Raw genomic sequence first — 18,139 nt, 5'->3', positions numbered from 1 at the left:
CTTTTTTTATTCTATTGTCGACCATATCCGCTTCAGTAATATAATCTAGTTAAATCTTTTGCCTTTTTCAATTGATTAGCCTTATTCTTGAGTTGTAAGGTTTCTTTACATATTTGAATGCAAATCCTTTAGCAGATACATGCTTTGCAAATTTCTTTCCCCCTGAGATTCAGTATTTCTCATTTTGATAGGTAATTTTAAGAGATACAAACTTCAAAATGAAGTTTCCTTGTGGTATATTAACAGGTCAATGATTCACTTTGTTTTGAAATATTATATAGGTTCAAAAAACAACTTTTATTTTAGAATATAACAAAACAGGATGTTGAAATTCCAAAGACAGTCTTCAATAACATGTTTTGCTTACAACCAGGCTTTTGGTTCTTTTGGTGAACATACATAGCATTTATTTATAATAAAAATGGAACAATTTAAATAAGATTATAAACACTAGTCTCTTATCATTCCAGCTCTTGGCTGCCAAGTAAGACACACAAACCTCTGAATGATTGAAGCAATCAACAGCAGGTTATGGCCAGTGTGAGTGATGGAGGATCAGGGTTGGGTCTTCTCATCAGTGTCAAAAAGGAGTGTTTCCCATCAGTGTCAAAAAGGAGTGTTGCCCAAGTGGGCAGAGTAGAAGGGGCTCTCTCCGAGTTCCCCAAACTGTCGCCACTCTGCAGGGGACCTGGCGTTTTAGTCCCCCCGAGGGCTGGTTGCGTCTTCCGGCATTGCAGGTCGTGGCCTTCCCTCTTTCCACCCAGCCCGGGTCCTGGACCCCCGCACGCCCATCGCCTGGCGCAGGGCTCAGCAGAGCCCGACGAAGGGGCCGCCGGCAGTTCTCCAGCTCCCAGTCCGCCTCGGGCACTGCGGGCGCCCCACCTGGGTCAGCAGCAGCCTGGTGCTGCGGCCAGGGGTACATCCGAGGACGTCCTCGCGCGATGAGGGCACTTATTTCCTCTCAACCCGCGAGCTGCTCGACGTGAACCGGCCCGAGTTCGATTTTTCCTGCTGCGGCAGCCTCTTTGTCCTTACACGGTTCAGGTGGAGACCACCCGGCCCAGACGGCACGGTCGCGCTCGTCGCACACGGAGCCTCCCGCCCCGGGGTTCTGGCCCTGGAGCCCCGGGCCCTCGCGTCCCCGCGGGTCAGGGAAGCAGGGGCCGGGGCGCTGAGCCGCCGGAACCGCCCGGGCCCCGAGGGAAGCGCCGCGGCCCCGAGGTGGGCTCGCCGCAGGGGCGGGGGCAGCGCATCCGGGTGAGCGCGCGGCGCCCCCGCCTCCCCCGCGCAGCCGCACGGGCCGCCGCCTCCGCTGCCGAGCGCGTCGCGCGCTCCGAGGACCACACCCGAGCGGCCCTGCGGCCCCGTCCCGCCGCGCGGAGACGGCCCCGAGCGAGCGGCGGCGGCGGCAGCATGCCTGGCGGCTGGGAGTAGCGCGCCCAGCCCGCGAGGCCCCGCACGGAGGCGGGAGCGAGAGCGGCGGAGGCGGGGCCCGCGCCGGGCCCGCCCGCCCGCCCGCCGGGGGAGCCGCCGGCAGTGGCCGAGGAGGTGGCGCGGCGGACGGCGGCCCGAGAGAAGCGCCCGCGCTGCGGCCCGCGGGACCGCGCCGCGACCGCCGGGGCCGGCCCCGAGGAGCGCCCGCCGCCGCCGCCGCCGCCGCCGCGCGGACTGAGGTGAGTGTCCCCCGCGCCCGGGCCGTCCCAGCGCCGCGGCCGTTTGCGCGGGGCTGGAGGAGGAGGTGGAGGAGGCCCGTCCGCGTCTGCGTCCCCCGTCCCTTTGTGGCCGGCGCTGCCGTGGCCGGGGCGCGGGCGCGCTCGGCACCGGGTTCGGGTCGGGGACTCCGGGGCTGCTGGACACGCGGCGTCTCTGCTTGGCAACTGCAGCGAGCAGCGAGCTGCGAGTTTCCGTCCTAGTTTGACATTGAGTTAGAACCGTTTTTCTTTAGAAGACGGAAGTTTGTTTTATTGACCAGAAATACAGCTAAATATGGCTCCTGGGTTCGGCCCGGCCGTGTGGTACTTGGGAGCCCGGGGACAGGCTGATCCTCTCCGGGTCGGCGCGGCGGGGAAGGGGAGGACGCGCGGGCGGCCGGGGGTTGGGGGCTTCCCGGCCCTCTGCGCGCGAAGAGAACCAGGTCCTGAATTAGCAAATGTGTGTGGATGTGTAGCGGGCATTAGTAATGTGGCAGCCCTTCCTGGAAGAATGAATGAATGAAATGTCATTTGCTCATCCATAATCAATATAATGCCCATTTAAAGATTTGCCAGGAATTGTGATGATTTGCATTGTCATTGCCGTTCTTACCTGGTCAACCTTGCTAAGTGAGTGTTCCCCCCTCCTCCAAACTTATGACCTTGTCCTGATTCTCAAAGCCATTCAGCTAACCAAACCGTCACCCAAACGCCTCGCATTTTCTGGAGATGTGGCGCGCGATAGGCATAGTAGCCTTTGGGATTGTGGACTGTTTCTAGAGGGCAGAGAATGTCAGCTTAATCATACCTTATGCTTAGTGCATTGATTTATAACACTGTCAAGAGCCCTGAGAGGTGTGTGTGGGGTAGTGTCTTGTCCTCATTTCGCAATTGAAGAAGTTGGGATCCTAAGAAGTTGGAACTTTACAGGTCACAAGCTAAGCAGCAGAGTTGGGAATCAAACCTAGGCCTTGTTATTCCAGCACACTTTACATCACATCTGTGTCTAGACCTGGATTGTCTATTATGGTAGGCACTAACCACATGTAGCTATTTAAATTGATTAAAATTAAATTTAAAAAAATTCAGCTCCTCACTTGCACTAGCCACAGTTCAATTGTTCAGTAGCCAGATGTGCTCAGTGCTTGTCTAGACCACACATCCATTTATTTTTTCAGTAAATAACTAATCATTGAGTGCCATCTGTCATAAGGCACAGTTTTAAGTTCTGGTATGTATACTGTGGTGAAAAAGAGAGACAAAATGCCCTTGCCTTTCTGGAGCTTGCATTTTCCATGATAGTTTGAGGGATGTTTCCATGGTACTTCAGAGCCTTACTAATTCCAAGTGTGGTTAGTGAACTAGCAGCAGCATCCCTGTCATCTGGGAGTGGAAGAAACGGAGACTCAGGTCCCAAACCATATCAACTGAATTAGCATCTGTTAAAGTGACTTAACAGATCACAGGTAGATCTGTCTCAGCTGATTTGTGTTCACATTGAAAACTTTATTCAGAACACCAGTAATAACTGGGTTTTACAAATGTTCTGATGGACTGGTAGGGCTTTTAAGAAGCAGGCTGTAAAACTTTTGGGAGCATTTACCATTTATGCAAATACTTGTTAAATGCCTGGCTTCTTCAATAGTGTGTAAGCTTTATGAGAGCAGAGATTGTGTCTTCCTTTTTCCAGCCATGTATCCCAGGGACTTTAAAGTGCCTGTAAAGCAGTAGGCACTCCATGAATGCTTGTGAGTACAGTCATGTGCCATATAACAAAGTTTTAGTCAACAACAGACCGCGTTTACAGTGATGGTCGCATAAGATGATAATGGAGCAGAAAAATTCCTATCGCCTAGTAAAGTCATAACCCTCGTAAGTCGTAGTCCTCGGGAGTTGTAGCTCAACACATTAGTCATACATCTGTGGTGATGCTGGTGTAAGGAAACTTGCACTGCCTGTCATATGAAAGTATAGCACAATTATGTACAGTACGTACTTGATGATGATAATAAATGACTGTATTACTGGTTTATGTATTCACTATACTATACTTTTTAATCATTATTTTATAGTGTATTCTTTTCTACTTATAAAAAGTTTGCTATAAAACAGTATGCTATGTTAAGCCAGCAGCAGCCTCATACATCTGGTGTTCACTGCATCTCTTGATTGTATTATTTTCTCTGGTGCTTGATTTAGTATCATGTTCTGTAAGGTAACATGAAGCAGAGGATGTACCAATATAGCCTAGGTGTGTAGTAGGCTATGCCTTCTAGGTTTGTGTAAGTGCACCCTGTGGATGTTCACACACAACGAAATCACCTAAGGACATATTTCTAAGAATATGTGACCCCATCCTTAAAACATTAACTATGTATAAATGAGCATGCTAGTAAGTAAGTGAAAACTGCTTGTTAATCTCAAACAATTGCAGGCAGGGTAATTCTCAGAGCAGTAGGTAGAGCATGGAACCAGAGCCAAAATGAAGGTAGATCCAAATGTAGCTTTTCAGCTTCAAGCCCTAACTATCCTGGCATGAGTTCTACTCCTGGCTCACTTGCATGTCCCATCTCTTTCTTCTTTTAATAATATAAAATATTAATAAGATTCAATAATTTGAATCTTAATTATTTTTTAGTGCCATATATATTTTTAACTGAATTCTAGACTTTATTTGGATTTTACCAGTTTTTCCATTAATAAGTACGTTCTGTTCCAGGATCCAGTCCAAGGTACTACATTGCCTTTAGTCATTGTGTCTCCCCAGTCTTTGGTCTGTGACAGTTTCTCAGTCTTTCCTTGTTTTTCATGACTTCCGTAGCCATGAGTACTGTCTTGGCCAGGGGTCCCCAAACTTTTTACACAGGGGGCCAGTTCACTGTCCCTCAGACCGTTGGAGGGCCGGACTATAAAAAAAACTATGAACAAATCCCTATGCATACTGCACATATCTTATTTTAAAGTAAAAAAAAAAAAAGGAACAAATACAATATTTAAAATGAAGAACAAGTAAATTTAAATCACCAAACTGACCAGTATTTCAATGGGAACAATGGACCTGCTTTTGGCTAATGAAATGGTCAATGTGCTCCTCTCACTGACCACCAATGAAAGAGGTGCCCCTTCCGGAAGTGCAGCGGGGGCATATAAATGGCCTCAGGGGGCCGCATGTGGTCCACGGGCCGTAGTTTGGGGACCCCTGGTCTTGGCTGTCTTTAATAGCCAGATAGGAACATCCAGTTATGGGAAAAAGCTCTCAAATTCAGGAAAGTAAGGCAGCAGAAATAACTATTTCTGCTCTTGTTTGTTCATGTAATATACCCATTTATTATGCTTATGTAACAACATAGAACTTTAGTTCTTTGCAGTAATAGATTCCTTGGGATACAATTGCTAAATTGGTTGTGATTCAGAAGAGTGTTACAACATTGCAATCATGAACAACTGTTTTAAAATAAACAGTTTTTATTTTTATGATGGGTTAATAGCTGGCTGAAGTGGAGGAGCAAGGAAAAAGGAGAGAGGAGAGATCAGCTGAAAGAGGCAGTAGATCAGAGAGGGATCAAGGTAAATGGAGTGACAGATAATGGAGCAAGAGGCATGGGGCAGCTGCATTGAAGAGAACTAGGAGTGGATGTTCATTTATTCAGTTAACACTTTATTGAGTGCTTATGTTATGCCAGACCCAGTGCTAATACTCAAGATACCAGGGGGTGGGACAGCACTAAATGGATGAGCATGGAGATATGTACATAATAATTGTAACTTGTGATAAATTCTATAAAAAGGAAAGCAGCTGGGGAGATTGTGGGTGGGAGGGGCGGCTGCTTTTGGTTGGCTGGGTTGGTGAAGAAGGCTTCTGTGAATAAGTGACATTTGAACTCTTCTGTCTGGTTTTTGGGCACCCTCTCCCTCTATATTTTCTGTTTCACAGCATGCACACCATAGGCATTGGTGTACCTTTCTCCATAAGCATTATTATTTCTAGCTCTGTGTCTTTATATATGATTTCTTCCTAACATGTCCCCCTCTGCACCTCCACTTGTGGAAATGCTACCTGTTCAAGAATTTACTCACATCCCATCTCCTTAATGAAGTCCTTCACTGTTGATTTGTGCCTGTGTTTATCAGTCTACTTGATCATATGGTGTTTGAGGGTGTAAAGGATATTTTATATCTGTGTATCCTCATTTAGTCTAGCACAAAGCCAGGATTAATAAAGGGTTTTTAAGAGGGTCAATCCATTCTGAAGTGTTAACATTTGGGTGATGAACTCCTTAGAGCAGTCAGTGAAGATCCAGTTTTTTTGTTTGTTTTTTTAAAGAAAACTTTTTGGCCCTGGCCGGTTGGCTCAGTGGTAGAGCATCAGCCTGGCATGCAGGAGTCCTGGGTTCGATTCCTGGCCAGGGCACACAGGAGAAGCGCCCATCTGCTTCTCCACCCCTCCCTCCCCCTCTCCTTCCTCTCTGTCTCTCTCTTTCCCTCCTGCAGCCAGGGCTTCATTGGAGCAAAGTTGGCCCTGGCGCTGGGGGTGGCTCTGTGGCCTCTGCCTCAGGCACTAGAGTGGCTCTGGTCGCAACAGAGCAAAGCCCTGGATGGGCAGAGCATCGCCCCCTGGTGGGCATGCTGGGTGGATCCTGGCCCAGCGTATGCGGGAGTCTGTCTGACTGCCTCCCAGTTTCCAACTTCAGAAAAATACAAAAAAACAACAACAAAAAACCAAAACTTTTTTTTGACCTGGCCTGTGGTGGTACAGTGATGAAGTATCGACCTGGAATTCTGAGGTCTCCAGTTTGAAAACCTGAGCTTGCCCAGTCAAGGCACATATATATGACAAGCAACAAGTAAGCAGTAAACAATTAAAGTGAAGCAACTATGAGTTGGGACTTCTTGCTCCCTCCCTCCCATAAAGTCAATAAATAAACTCTTAAAAATAACTTGGTGACTTAATTGTAGATCCACATGCAGTTTATAAGAAATAATTCAGAAAGACCCTCATGTATCCTTTACCCAGTTCTCCCAACATATGGAAATGGTGTATGATTTTTCTTCTTTAGTCTATTTATATGATGGATTACTTTGATTTTTGAATTGAGCCAGTCTAGCATCCCTGAAATAAACTACAGCTGGTCATGGTGTATAATTTTTTTTGTATATATTGCTAAATTCTATTTATTAGTATTTTGTTAAGGAGTTTTTATTTATATTTATGGGGGCATTTAGCACTATAAATTTCCCTCAGCCTTGCTTCAGCTTTGTCCCACAAATTTTAAGGTGCTATATTTTTATTTTCATTTAGTTCAAGGTACATATATTTCTGTTTTCCTTGAGATTTTTGGGCCCATTGATTATTTAGAATTGTGTTAAGTTTCCAAATGTTTGAGGATTTTTCCTATTATCATTCTCTTTTCAGTTTCTGGTTTGATTTCATTCTGATTGGAAGACACTCTGTATGATTTCAGTTCTTTTAAATTTGTTGAACCTCTTTTATGGCTAAATGTATGGTCTGTCCTGGTACATGTTCTGTGGACACTTGAATAGAATGTATTTTCTGCTGTTATCGAGTGGGGCATTCTATAAATATCAATTAGATCCTTGGTATAGAGTTCTCTACTCTTGTTGGTTTTCTACCTAGCTATTCTAGCAACCGTTGAGGAGGGGTTTTGAGATTTCTAACTACATGTGTGCATTTATCTTTTTTTCCTTTTAAGTTATATCCATTTTTAGCTTTACGTATTTTGCAGTTCTCTGGTGCATACACATTAAGGGTTGTTGTGTTTTGGTGGATTGACCTTTCTATCATTATATAATGTCCTCTGTCTCTAGTACAATAATTTTCTGTGCTTTCAGTTCTCCTTTATCTGATGTTAACATAGCTATGACTGCCCTTTTCCCTTTGATTGCTTTCTTTAATTGTTTGGATGATGCATCTTTTTTTAGCCTTTTACTTTCAACCTGCCTGTATTTAAAATAAGTTTCTTGTAAAAGCATATGGTTGGTTCATGTTTTTAAATCCATTCTGCCAATCTATGTCTTTTCATTGTTGCATTTAGACAATTTACATTTAATGTCCTTACTGATCTGTTAAGGCTTAAGTCTGCCATTTTATTTTTTGTTTCTTCCCTATGTTCTTTCTCTTGTTTTTCTTTCCCCCAAACTCCTGTGGATTACTTGAGGAATTTTTTAGAATTCCATTTTGAATTATCTGCATTGTTTTTTAGTGTATTTCTTTGTACAATTTTTTAAAATTAAATTTTTTTTACTGGTTGCTCCAGATTATGTGTGCATGCATATATATATATAAAATGTCATTGTTTACTATTTTATCTGTTCAGTAGAAATGTTTTTCCCTTTATGTCTCTTTACCCTTCCAAATTTTAATACAATTGTAAATATTCTCCCTACGTACATTTAGAAGCATATTAGGTTAGACAGTGTTGTGGTTTGCTTCCATAGTCAAACATAAATGAGAAAATTCAAGAGGAGAAGGAAACCCTATTTAACTGTATTTTTGCTTACTGTGTTTTCTTTTGATGTATTCTTTCATTTTTGTTTTAAGAACTTTCTTTAGCCATAATAAACCTTAGGGTGTGTGTCTTTGTGTTGTGTGTGTGTTGTTTATGAGCTGTGTGTGTCCTTGAGTGGTGACAAGGACAAATTCTCCTGATGACATTTCTCTTAGTTTTCCTTCATGTGAGAACATCATGATTTCCTCTTCGTTGCTGAAAGATATTTTCTCAGAGTATAGGATTTTGTGTTGATCTTTTCTTTCAGCACTTGAAAAATATTGAAAAACTTCCTTTTAGCTTCCATGGTTTTTGATAAGAAATACACTGTCATTCAAAGTTTTTCTCAGTAGTTGAGAACTTTTTTCATTGTTCTCAGGATGTCTCTCTGTCTTTAGTTTTCAGATTTTAATTATGATATGTCTTTGTGTGAATTTCTTTGGCTTTGTCACGTTTGGGCTTTATGAAGCGTCCTAAACCTGTAGGCTTATGTCTCTTGCCAAATCTGGGAAGTATTCACCATTACTTTTTGAGTGTTTTTTCAGCCTTTCTTTCTTCCTTCTTTTCAAGACTGACGACTTGAATGTTAAATCTTCTGTGTGGTCCCATAGGTTCCTAAGGCTGCTGTTTTTCTTTAGTTTATTTCTCTCTCTTCTTCATGTTGAGTAATTTCTATTGCTCTATCTTCCATCCCTTTTCTCTGACCCTTCCACTCTGCTATTGAGTCCATCCACTTAACTTTTTATTTCGGTAGTTTTCAGCTCTAAAATGTTCATTTTTAAAATAATTTCTATTGCTTTGTTGAGGTTATTTGTGCTTGAAATTATTTAATCATTTCTGTCAAAGCTGCTTTATAATCACTGTCAGATAATTGTAACATCTATGTCATTTTGGTGTTGGTGTCTACAGATGTCTTTTCCATTCAGTTTGAGTTCATCCTTACTATTGGTATAATGAATGATTTTTTAAATTTAAAACTGGATATTTTCATATGATGGTATGAAATGCTGGATCTGTTTTAAAGCCTGTGTTTCATCTGGCTTTTTTTTTTTGCGGGGTGGGGGTGGGGGGGGGGTGGGATACCACTCCAGTAGGGGAACTAACTGTACTGCCTTGTTACCACTAGGAGAAATGAGGAAGACATCTCATTTCATCAAAGAATGTGGCCTTCTTTGACCTGAGAGAGAGAGAATGTTCTGTGACTTCCAGGTAGGGTTAGAGGCTCAAGGTCCCAGGGGAGATGTTGTGGAAGGTTGCCCTGGATGATGTTGGGCTCCTTACATGGCCTTCTTAGCATCACTATGTGGAGCAGTGCCTTGTTATAGCCTGACAAGTATATGGAAGTGTAGACTACCCAGCTGACCTTTGCTGATGTGGGTGGGGTCACAGTTTTTTCTGTGGTTTGTTTAAAGTAGAGTAGTATTTTTCCAAAGAGTTTTCTGTCCTGCTAGGATGTCCTTTTTCTGATCCCTTGGCTAGAGAGAGCTGCTTTTGTTGGGGCTTTTTTTTTTTTTTTTTTTTTTTTTGGTCTGTGCCTGTTGGCATTTGTAGATTGTCAGCTTCTTCAGCTACAAATCTGGAGTATATGAGACAAACATAAAACCCCAGAAGCTCACCATTGTATTGTTCCTTGGGGCCTGATGTTTCTAGCCAGTCTGTCTTCTGCCCACACTTGAGTCTTTTTGTTTTATATGTAATGTCCAGAATTTTTAGTTGTAGTTCCCGGGCAGGGGGTAGGGAAAAGTGCATCAACTCCATTTCCCAGAAGCAAATGTCCCTGAAGGGCTAGTTTTTTTTTTTTATTATTATTTTTTTTTTATTTATTCCTTTTTAGAGAGGACAGAGAGAGAGAGAGAGAGAGAGAGAGAAGGGGGGAGGAGCAGGAAGCATCAACTCCCATATGTGCCTTGACCAGGCAAGCCCAGGGTTTCGAACCGGCGACCTCAGCATTTCCAGGTCGACATTTTATCCACTGCGCCACCACAGGTCAGGCATGAAGGGCTAGTTTTTAACATTTCTTTTGTCTTGGTCCGATTCTTTTCTGAAATATATAAAAATGGAATGATAACAAAAACAAAATAAAACTTACGTTATACAACTCCCAGTTTTTATTCTTTGATTCAGTAGATGTGAGATTTCTGTGAAATTGCTCTCCTACTTTCTAAACGCATGTACTCGGTCTCTGAGCTTAGCTCCCCATGGAGGAGGTCTAAGTGGTCTGCTCTCTAGGGACTGCACTGTGACTAGCACTTCCTAGAGCATTACTGCTGGGTTCTGTTTGAAATCATAAATCAGTGATCAGCCATTCAGTTTTTTCTTCTGTTGTTTTCCTTGTATTCAATGTGAAGCTCTTTAAGTCCTTAAGGAGAAGGAATATTTGGGATTGTTTTTAGGACAGCTGCAGCAACACTAAGGAGAGTTAGTGCATCTCTGATTTTGTGATTCATTTCTCCTATAAATTGTTATAAGTTTTTATGAGTCCTTTAAAGTCTTTGTAATTTATGACTTCTAATGTTACACAGAAAACATACAATTGTTTTTAGTTCTGTAAAGATATCTAAGTATAGACGGTGGTACGTTACCTTTGGTTGACAACCTCAGCTATGGGACAAATGCTGAGGTACCCTAGGTAAAGCCTTCTGGGGAGCCATGAGGTGATTTAAAGACAGTGTCTTAGGTTTAGAGTGTCATGGGTTTTGCTATTATTGTGTCATTGGTAGTTTTGACTTGCTCCCATTAAAATTTTTTATAAGTATCAAAAAGTTATAAAAAGGAATACAATTTGCATTGCAGTGATAGAACCACATGCCAAGTTATTGAATTGTTCTTTGGAAATGACACATTACAATTTATAAATTATTTTCCTTAAGGTTAAATAGTAATTGAAAATTTCTGGGAATTTTGTAACTTATTTAGTCTCCCCTAGGAATTAGAATGTTTCTCAGTAAACACTAGCAGTTTGTACAAGTCCTTGTGCATAGCCGGGATTTTTAGAGGATAGGAAGGTAGCACTATCATAGTGTGAGACCTGACCACTTCAGATATTGAAATCCATGTTCTGCTCATAATAAGACTGCAGAGTTAGTTTGAATTATTTTGAATATTTCCATGCAGAGGGAACACTATCTGAAGTAGTAAGCTGTTGTAGGGAGAGTACCCACTAGAGTTTCAGCGTTTACCCTGATCAGGGACATAAGAGAACTTGGTATAGAAAATGGTGGTAGGATGGTCTCTGATGTGAAACTTGGGAGGGGAATGAGAGGATGGTTAATTGTAATCTAAGGGTCTTGGAACAGGACTGGAAATCCTTTGATGAGAAACCTTTGGGTCATTGTAGTACATGAGTTATGAAAGCACTCCTGGAGAAGAAGGAGCTTTGTGGCAGAGCTTTTGACTGGAAATACCCTTGAGTTGGTGGAGGGAGCATAATAGTAACATCTTATCAGCTGGTACTTCCCCTGTTGTGGGCTCTTGCTTCAGAAGGGAAAGTTTGAGGAGTACTAGTAGAGCAGTGATCTGATTCTGATAGACTGGGATGTAGGCTATTGATAATTGGAGACGGGGTTTCAAAATGCAGTGGCCAGTGCCAGGCACTATTCTAAGTGTTCTACTTATGTTAGTTAATTTAGTCCTTTTTTTTTTTTTTAGGGTGAGAGGAGGGGAGATAGAAAGGCAGACTCCCACATGTTCCCTGACCGTGATCCACCTGGCAACCCTGTCTAGGACCAATGCTCAAGTACTGAGCTATTTTTAGCACCTGAGGCTGATGCACTTGGACCAACCAAGCTATCCTCAGCACCTGGGACCACACTTGATCAAATTGAGCCACTGGCTATGGGAGGAGAAGAGGGAGAGAAGGGGGAGAAAAAGGGGGAGAAAAGCAGGTGGTCGCTTCTCCTGTGTGGTCTGACCAGGAATTGAACTCAGGATGTCCATATGCTGGGCCAATGCTCTATCCACTGAGCTACTGGCCAGGGCCTAATTTAATCTTTATAACAGTATTTTTCTGACATTATGCTCATTGTACATATAAAGGACCTGTAGTGCAGAGAAGTTAAGTGGTGAAGCTGGAACTTGCACCTGATCCTCTATATTTTTAAATGACTGTTTCGTTCCAGAGTTTATGGTCTTAACCACCAAACTGGATAGACTTGCTAGGATAGCTTTGGCAAGCTTGCTAGGATTTTCAATAACAAGCAGAAGAGTATGGATGTTATTTGGAAGGTAGTAGGGAGCTGTTGAAGGATTTTGATAAGTATTGATTGTTAAGATCAGAATTAAGCTTTAATGTACATATAGGTGGATGTTTGTTAATTTGAAAGACTAGATGTAGAAAATAAGGTTAACGTACTAGTACAATTAGTTGTGTATATAGGGATACACAGGTGCATTTTTAGAGATGGAATCAGATATTCCTTTCAGTGGGTAAAGGAAAGAAGGAAGTCAGTCGCTTGACCTGCAAGAAGATGCCACCATGAACAGCAATGGAAAAAACCCAGGAGAGTTTGGTTAAGGATAGTTAATGAGTGTCTTGAGACTTGTCTAGCTGCAGGTCTTTCTGACCAGAGAGAGTCTGCACGTAGAACTAACCTGAGGCATCATAACTGTGGAACTCGATTTTGGGAGTCAGCAGTGAGATGATGAAAACAGGGAGGGGTAAAGGGGGCTGAGAAGTAAACCTGAGGGACATTGATGGTTAGGACCCTAGCGGAGGAAACAATCTTTTAGATCCTCATTGAGCAGATATGTTTATTGAGTGTCTGCTGTGTGCCAGGTACTGTGTATACAAAATGAACAAAAGAAACTTGGTGCCTGTCCTTGTTAATTATACAACCTAATAGGTCAGGCAGGAATAGGGACTGTTAAGTAAATGGGGAAATGACATTTCAGCTGAGACCCAGAGGTCAAAAGTATTTTAATACAAAGAGTGGGGGTAAGAGGATTCCAGATAAAAAGAATAGTATGTGCAGAGGCCATGTTGCAAAAGAGAACTCATTCTGTTTAAGGAACTGAAAAATCAGTGTGGCTGAAAGGCCATGGTGCGAGGGAAGGTGGTGGGAGATGAAGAGAGGAAAGGCATTATGTGACATATGCAGGACCTTATGTCAGTGCTATTGAAAAGTTCTGAGCACGAGGGAGCTCTGTTTCAAATTTTGAGCAGATCCCCCCTGCTGTGCTGTGGAGAGTAGGTTTGGTTGAGAGGGTGGGGGTAGGAGGGAGGCATGGGGAGCGATCAGGAGACTTGCAGGAGGCCTGGACCAAAGTGATGGTAGTGGACCTGTGTGAGGCCAAGCACAGTTCTGGTATTTCAGCAAGCTGCTCCGCTGTCCCTGGCTTTCCCTTACTGCGGCTCTTTTTCTCTGTCAGATCCTGGTATCACATTGACATTGTCAGTGTATTCACCTGTGTCCCTTCTCGCCAGTGAATTACTTTAGCAGGGTAGGGACTTCTTTTACTGGCCACCTAAGCACCAGAGCCTACCACCTGAAGTGATCAGTGAATGTTGAATAACTCAGTCTACTGACTGCAGAGGTGCAAGACTCTGGTCATATTTTAGAGTGAGCCTTTTTGCTGTTTTTTCCCCCTGAGAGAAACTCTGAGCTATGAGCTGGCTGGTAGCCATCTTACAGGGGAGAGCAGGCTGACTGTTTGGGGCCTGTGTGGCATTCAGAGGTGTTTTCAGGTGTCTAGCCGTTGGGGGGGGTCCTGTGATTTCCTCAGCTGGAGAATTAGAAGAGGGCAGAGTCAAGAACTCGAGGGGGGAGGCCTTACAAAGAATGATAGGCATTGATGTCGCCACCAGCAGGTGGGAAGGAATGTGAAAGGATTTCGTCCTTTGCTTTCTCTGCTCTCTGTAGTTTCAGCAGAGAGGTAACATCGGAAATCATATTATAGGGGTAGGAGTGAGTGCATGGTGACAAGTGGTGACAGCAAGCGTAGACAGTACATTGAAGTGTTGTGGAGAGGAAGGGGGAGGGTGTAGCTTGCATTGGGGGTAGTTAATGGAAATTTTTTTTAGAGTAGGAAGAAGCAGAGCCTATTATTTGTAAGCAGCAGAATGTAACCAATGAGAGCCTGGGAAGTAAGGTGGATGAGAGTCAGGGTGGGTCTGATGGGACAGGAGAGGGTATTGTGGTGCCACTGAAAGGGGTGATCATAATCAGCTCCTAGGATTTTGCTGTTTAGGTGCGCTCACTCACTGGTGGCAGAGGGTTTTCTTTTACCAGAGAAGCCAGAAATCTTGATTATTCAAGTTCAATGTCCTGATTTTTAAATGTGGGCAATTCAAGTTCTATGAATTTTGTGTGTGTGGGGGGGGGGGGGAGGAGAGGGACCAAACCTTGGTCTCTGGGCACAGTTTGACCTGAAAGTTACCTTGAGAGAAAGGGCTGGTAGAGTTGGTTGGTAAGTGAAGGGGAGGAGAGTGGTATCTGTGAAACAAGGCTTCCAAGGCTGCAATTAAGTGGACAAGTGGAGGGCATGCTCCTTGAAAAGAAAGGACTCAGAGGGGGCAACAAAGGGAGTGTGAAGTGAAAGCCAGGTGGTGGGAACTTGCATCTGGGCGGTGAGGCTTTGTAGTCAAGTGGTCAGTGAGTGCACGTATTGAGTGAGGGCTGTACAGGAGAGAATCAGAGAGAAACGTAAGGGCTCTGTTGTGCTAGTTATCGTAGGTTTACAGTGGACTCAGCCAGCCCTGTTTCGGTACTTTCTCTGTAATGCTCATGTCCTGGGAGTTGAAGCAGAAAATATGACTAGTGGGACTTGTCTAGGATTAGGGATTAAAAGGGCTGAAAGGCCCAACAGGTGAGGGGGTTTTTGCGTGCCCTTCTAGGTTGGTAGTTAAGCACATGAAACCGGAAACCTGCTTAGGTGGGAGACAGCTGATGTGGAAGTAGGTGGGGAAGAGCAGGCTTGTCAGGGCGGGAGACTCTAAGCACCATATGGTCAGAGATTGTAGTTGGGCTTGTCTGTCTGGGTTTGATTTGGACTGAAGTGTCAATTTAAGTATCAATAGGCAAGTTGGTATTGGGCCCTGAGACTGAAGGCAGATCACCAGGTACTGAAGACATTAATAGTGTTAGAAGGCAGCTTACGGGTTGTAGCCAACAGGGAACTGGGAGTGATGTTGGGGGTAAAGAAGATGGTGATTCCAGTGTTGACCCCAGCACACTGGGGAAGGGCGGAAGGTGCCTGTTAAACATCAGTCTCAGACTATAAGGATAAATCTTTTGAGAGTGGGACCTAAATGCAGTAGCAGATTTTGACTAATCCATAATTCAAATTTAACTGTACTATGCTATTATAATATTATGGAAAATATCCTATATAAAACACTGTCATTTAACAATGAGTAATAAAATAATATGTAGAAAGATTTGGACTGGTCGATTTTGCTTAGGGCAGACAGGGTGGAGTCCCCAGGATTCATGTCACCCACACCCACACACACAGAGGTGCTCAGTTGGAGCCCTGACCTATTCTGCTCTGATTTACTGGCACCTCCCAGACTTATGAGAAGTGGCAGTGTCTAACCCCGTCACGCTAGCTCCTGGGACCTGGAAGTATGTGCAGTATCACTTTCTGAGGACTCAGGAGCCTGAAAAAGGTCTTCAGATTTCCCTTAAACTTTCAGATGTAGAAGAGCATCATAACCAGACCATAAACCTGTGGCCACAAGCTGCTGCCTTTTACTCCCACCCTCCAGTCAACACTAAACAAAAGTGGTTAGGAATTTAGGGCTGTAATGTTCACACGCATAAAAATATTATCCAGAGAATAAGTAGAGTAAGGTAACTTTTTTTTTTTTTTTGCGTTAGTAAATAATGGGATTTTTAAAAATAGAAATAGTGTGTGGTAAGATATTCTGACAGTACCAAAAAGTTTACAGTGAAAAATAATTCTTCCATTCCAGTATTTTTTTTAGTATAAATGGAAGTTATAGATATTTCTGGACCAGATGAAAGTAGCATCAAATGTGTGTGTGTGTGTGTGTGTGTGTGTGTGTGTGTGTGTGTTAGAATATTATAAAGGGATATGATTCTTAGGCTAGAGGAGAAAGAAACCACCAGCTGGATGTGATTTGCTGGTAAGCATTTCAAAAAAGTTAATTTTGCAGTGCATTTTGAGAAGTGGAAGAAGCTAGGGGTATGTATTTTGCAGAGAGAGAGGTACTATGAAGACAGGAAACGGGGGTTGAGTTTAGGGAGAATTTAGGAATCTGGGTTTAAATACAGAGGTAGAAGATTATGTCAGAGCAGAGAAAAGCATGAAAGTCAGGTAAAGTGTATATGAACCCTTAACAGGAAGAACTCCCTTTCTTCAGATACTCACAATAAGAGCTAAAAACAGTACCTTGATCAAGACTGGGCAGGAAGGTGTAAATAGGTAGGCAAGTCAAAGTAGACGAGAATCTAGTGATGTAGACTGGAGGAGTAAAAATAGAATTCTTGGAAAAAATTGTTGAGGACCTTAAACCTGAATCCAAGCCATCTGGATAACTTTTATACTCTTCTTTCACCTCTGGTTATCTGCTCTTAAATACAGTTGAGCTGTAATAGTTTCCTTATTAATTTTAACCTTCTATATGCTAAAGTATACTGAACTAGAGAAGAGGATTTCTACCACAGACTGAGAGTAAGATGGGGAAAATCTCCCCTTTTATATTCTCGTATAGATAGCAGCAGTGAACTTGAACTCCGAATTTGTTGAGAGGTCTCATAAGAACACTTGCCCCAGCATTTCACCAGGTAGAAAGTTTCGATGAGAAGTAGGTGGGCTCTTTTCCTCCCCTCACAACACAGTTCTTCAGCTCTCCAGGGCAAACTCCTTCACATCCACACTGGAATCAACCTTACTTCATTTCTCATCACATCTTAGCCTTCTGGCTACTCCCTGTACGTTCTAAAACATCTTTCTAAGACTTTCTCATCCTCTTGAGTCCTAGCACAGTGCCTCCGTGCTATATTCCAGGGCCTGATCTTAGGTCATTTCTTATTTGGGTTCTTTGGTTATAGGCAGTAGAATCCAACTCTCTAATTAAGCAGGAGGTAATTTATTGGAAAGAAATTGAAATTGAAAACTTACAGAACTATCTGCAAGGTACCAAGCTTGGAAACAAGTGGAAACTTAGGCAGTTTTGGGGAGCTGGAAAGCAGAATTCCAAGAATGATCTGATCAGGGTGTCACCACTGGTATGAATGAATTCCCTGTTTCTTTCATCTTTGCAGATTATTTGCTTATGAGACTTTTGGAGAGTACATCTGATTGGCTGAGTGTAAGTCATGGTTGGTATACCAGGGACTTAGGTTCAGGAACCTCCAAGAATCCTCTAACCTCTATAGTGGGAAGGTAGATAACATCGATTTACAGTCTCAGCAAAATTATATAAGGTAGGGTAGAGGTAATTCTCCAGAATGAAATTAGGAAGGGGAATAGATAGATGCTGGGCAGCTAAAAAGAAATGTCTCCTTTCAACATAAAAAATTTCTCCACATCATAGTAACTTACGTGTGTGAAACAAATAATAGCTGGAGTTTATTTAGTGCTCTGCTCAATACAATTTATACTGTGTCTGATCTCATCCCTTTACATGCTGTTTGTCAAAATAATCTTGTGGTGTAGGTAACTACTTGGGTGAACCTCTACCTGATAGTAGGTATTAAAGCCAGGCACAAACCCAGGTAGCCTGGTATTGCATTGGCCTATGCTGTTTAAAAAATTATGAATTACCTACTACTCTTAAATAAATTTGGATTTTTATTAATTTTAGAATATCTGTGCATATTTTAAAATATTAGTACCATGTTTCTCTCCCTCTCTGTCATACACACACCAATAATATAATTTATTCAGAGTTAGTGCAGTAACTCCTTAACTTCCCAAGGCTCTTCAGGCTATTGATTAGGGATCACTGCCTGTCCTGGTCGTGATGTGTGGTTCTCT

The 18,139-nt window shown here is 43.0% G+C and overlaps 1 protein-coding gene across 2 annotated transcripts in view; it reads left to right on the top strand.

Annotated features, from left to right (window-relative positions):
• The first annotated feature begins 1,515 nt into the window (after positions 1-1,515).
• The window catches only part of GALNT1 (polypeptide N-acetylgalactosaminyltransferase 1), a 110,028-nt gene continuing 93,404 nt past the window's right edge, over positions 1,516-18,139 (top strand). Inside the window, exon 1 of one of the 2 annotated variants that reach the window (XM_066246414.1) lies at positions 1,516-1,673. The gene's annotated coding sequence lies outside the window, so the exon portion shown is untranslated. The remainder of the gene's footprint in view (positions 1,674-18,139) is intronic. The other variant, XM_066246415.1, reaches the window with a different exon arrangement.

Source organism: Saccopteryx bilineata, chromosome 11 (assembly GCF_036850765.1).
Source record: "Saccopteryx bilineata isolate mSacBil1 chromosome 11, mSacBil1_pri_phased_curated, whole genome shotgun sequence".
Lineage (NCBI taxonomy): Eukaryota > Metazoa > Chordata > Mammalia > Chiroptera > Emballonuridae > Saccopteryx > Saccopteryx bilineata.
Note: the sequence above shows the minus strand (reverse complement) of the source record. Positions and strands in the feature narration are given on the sequence as shown.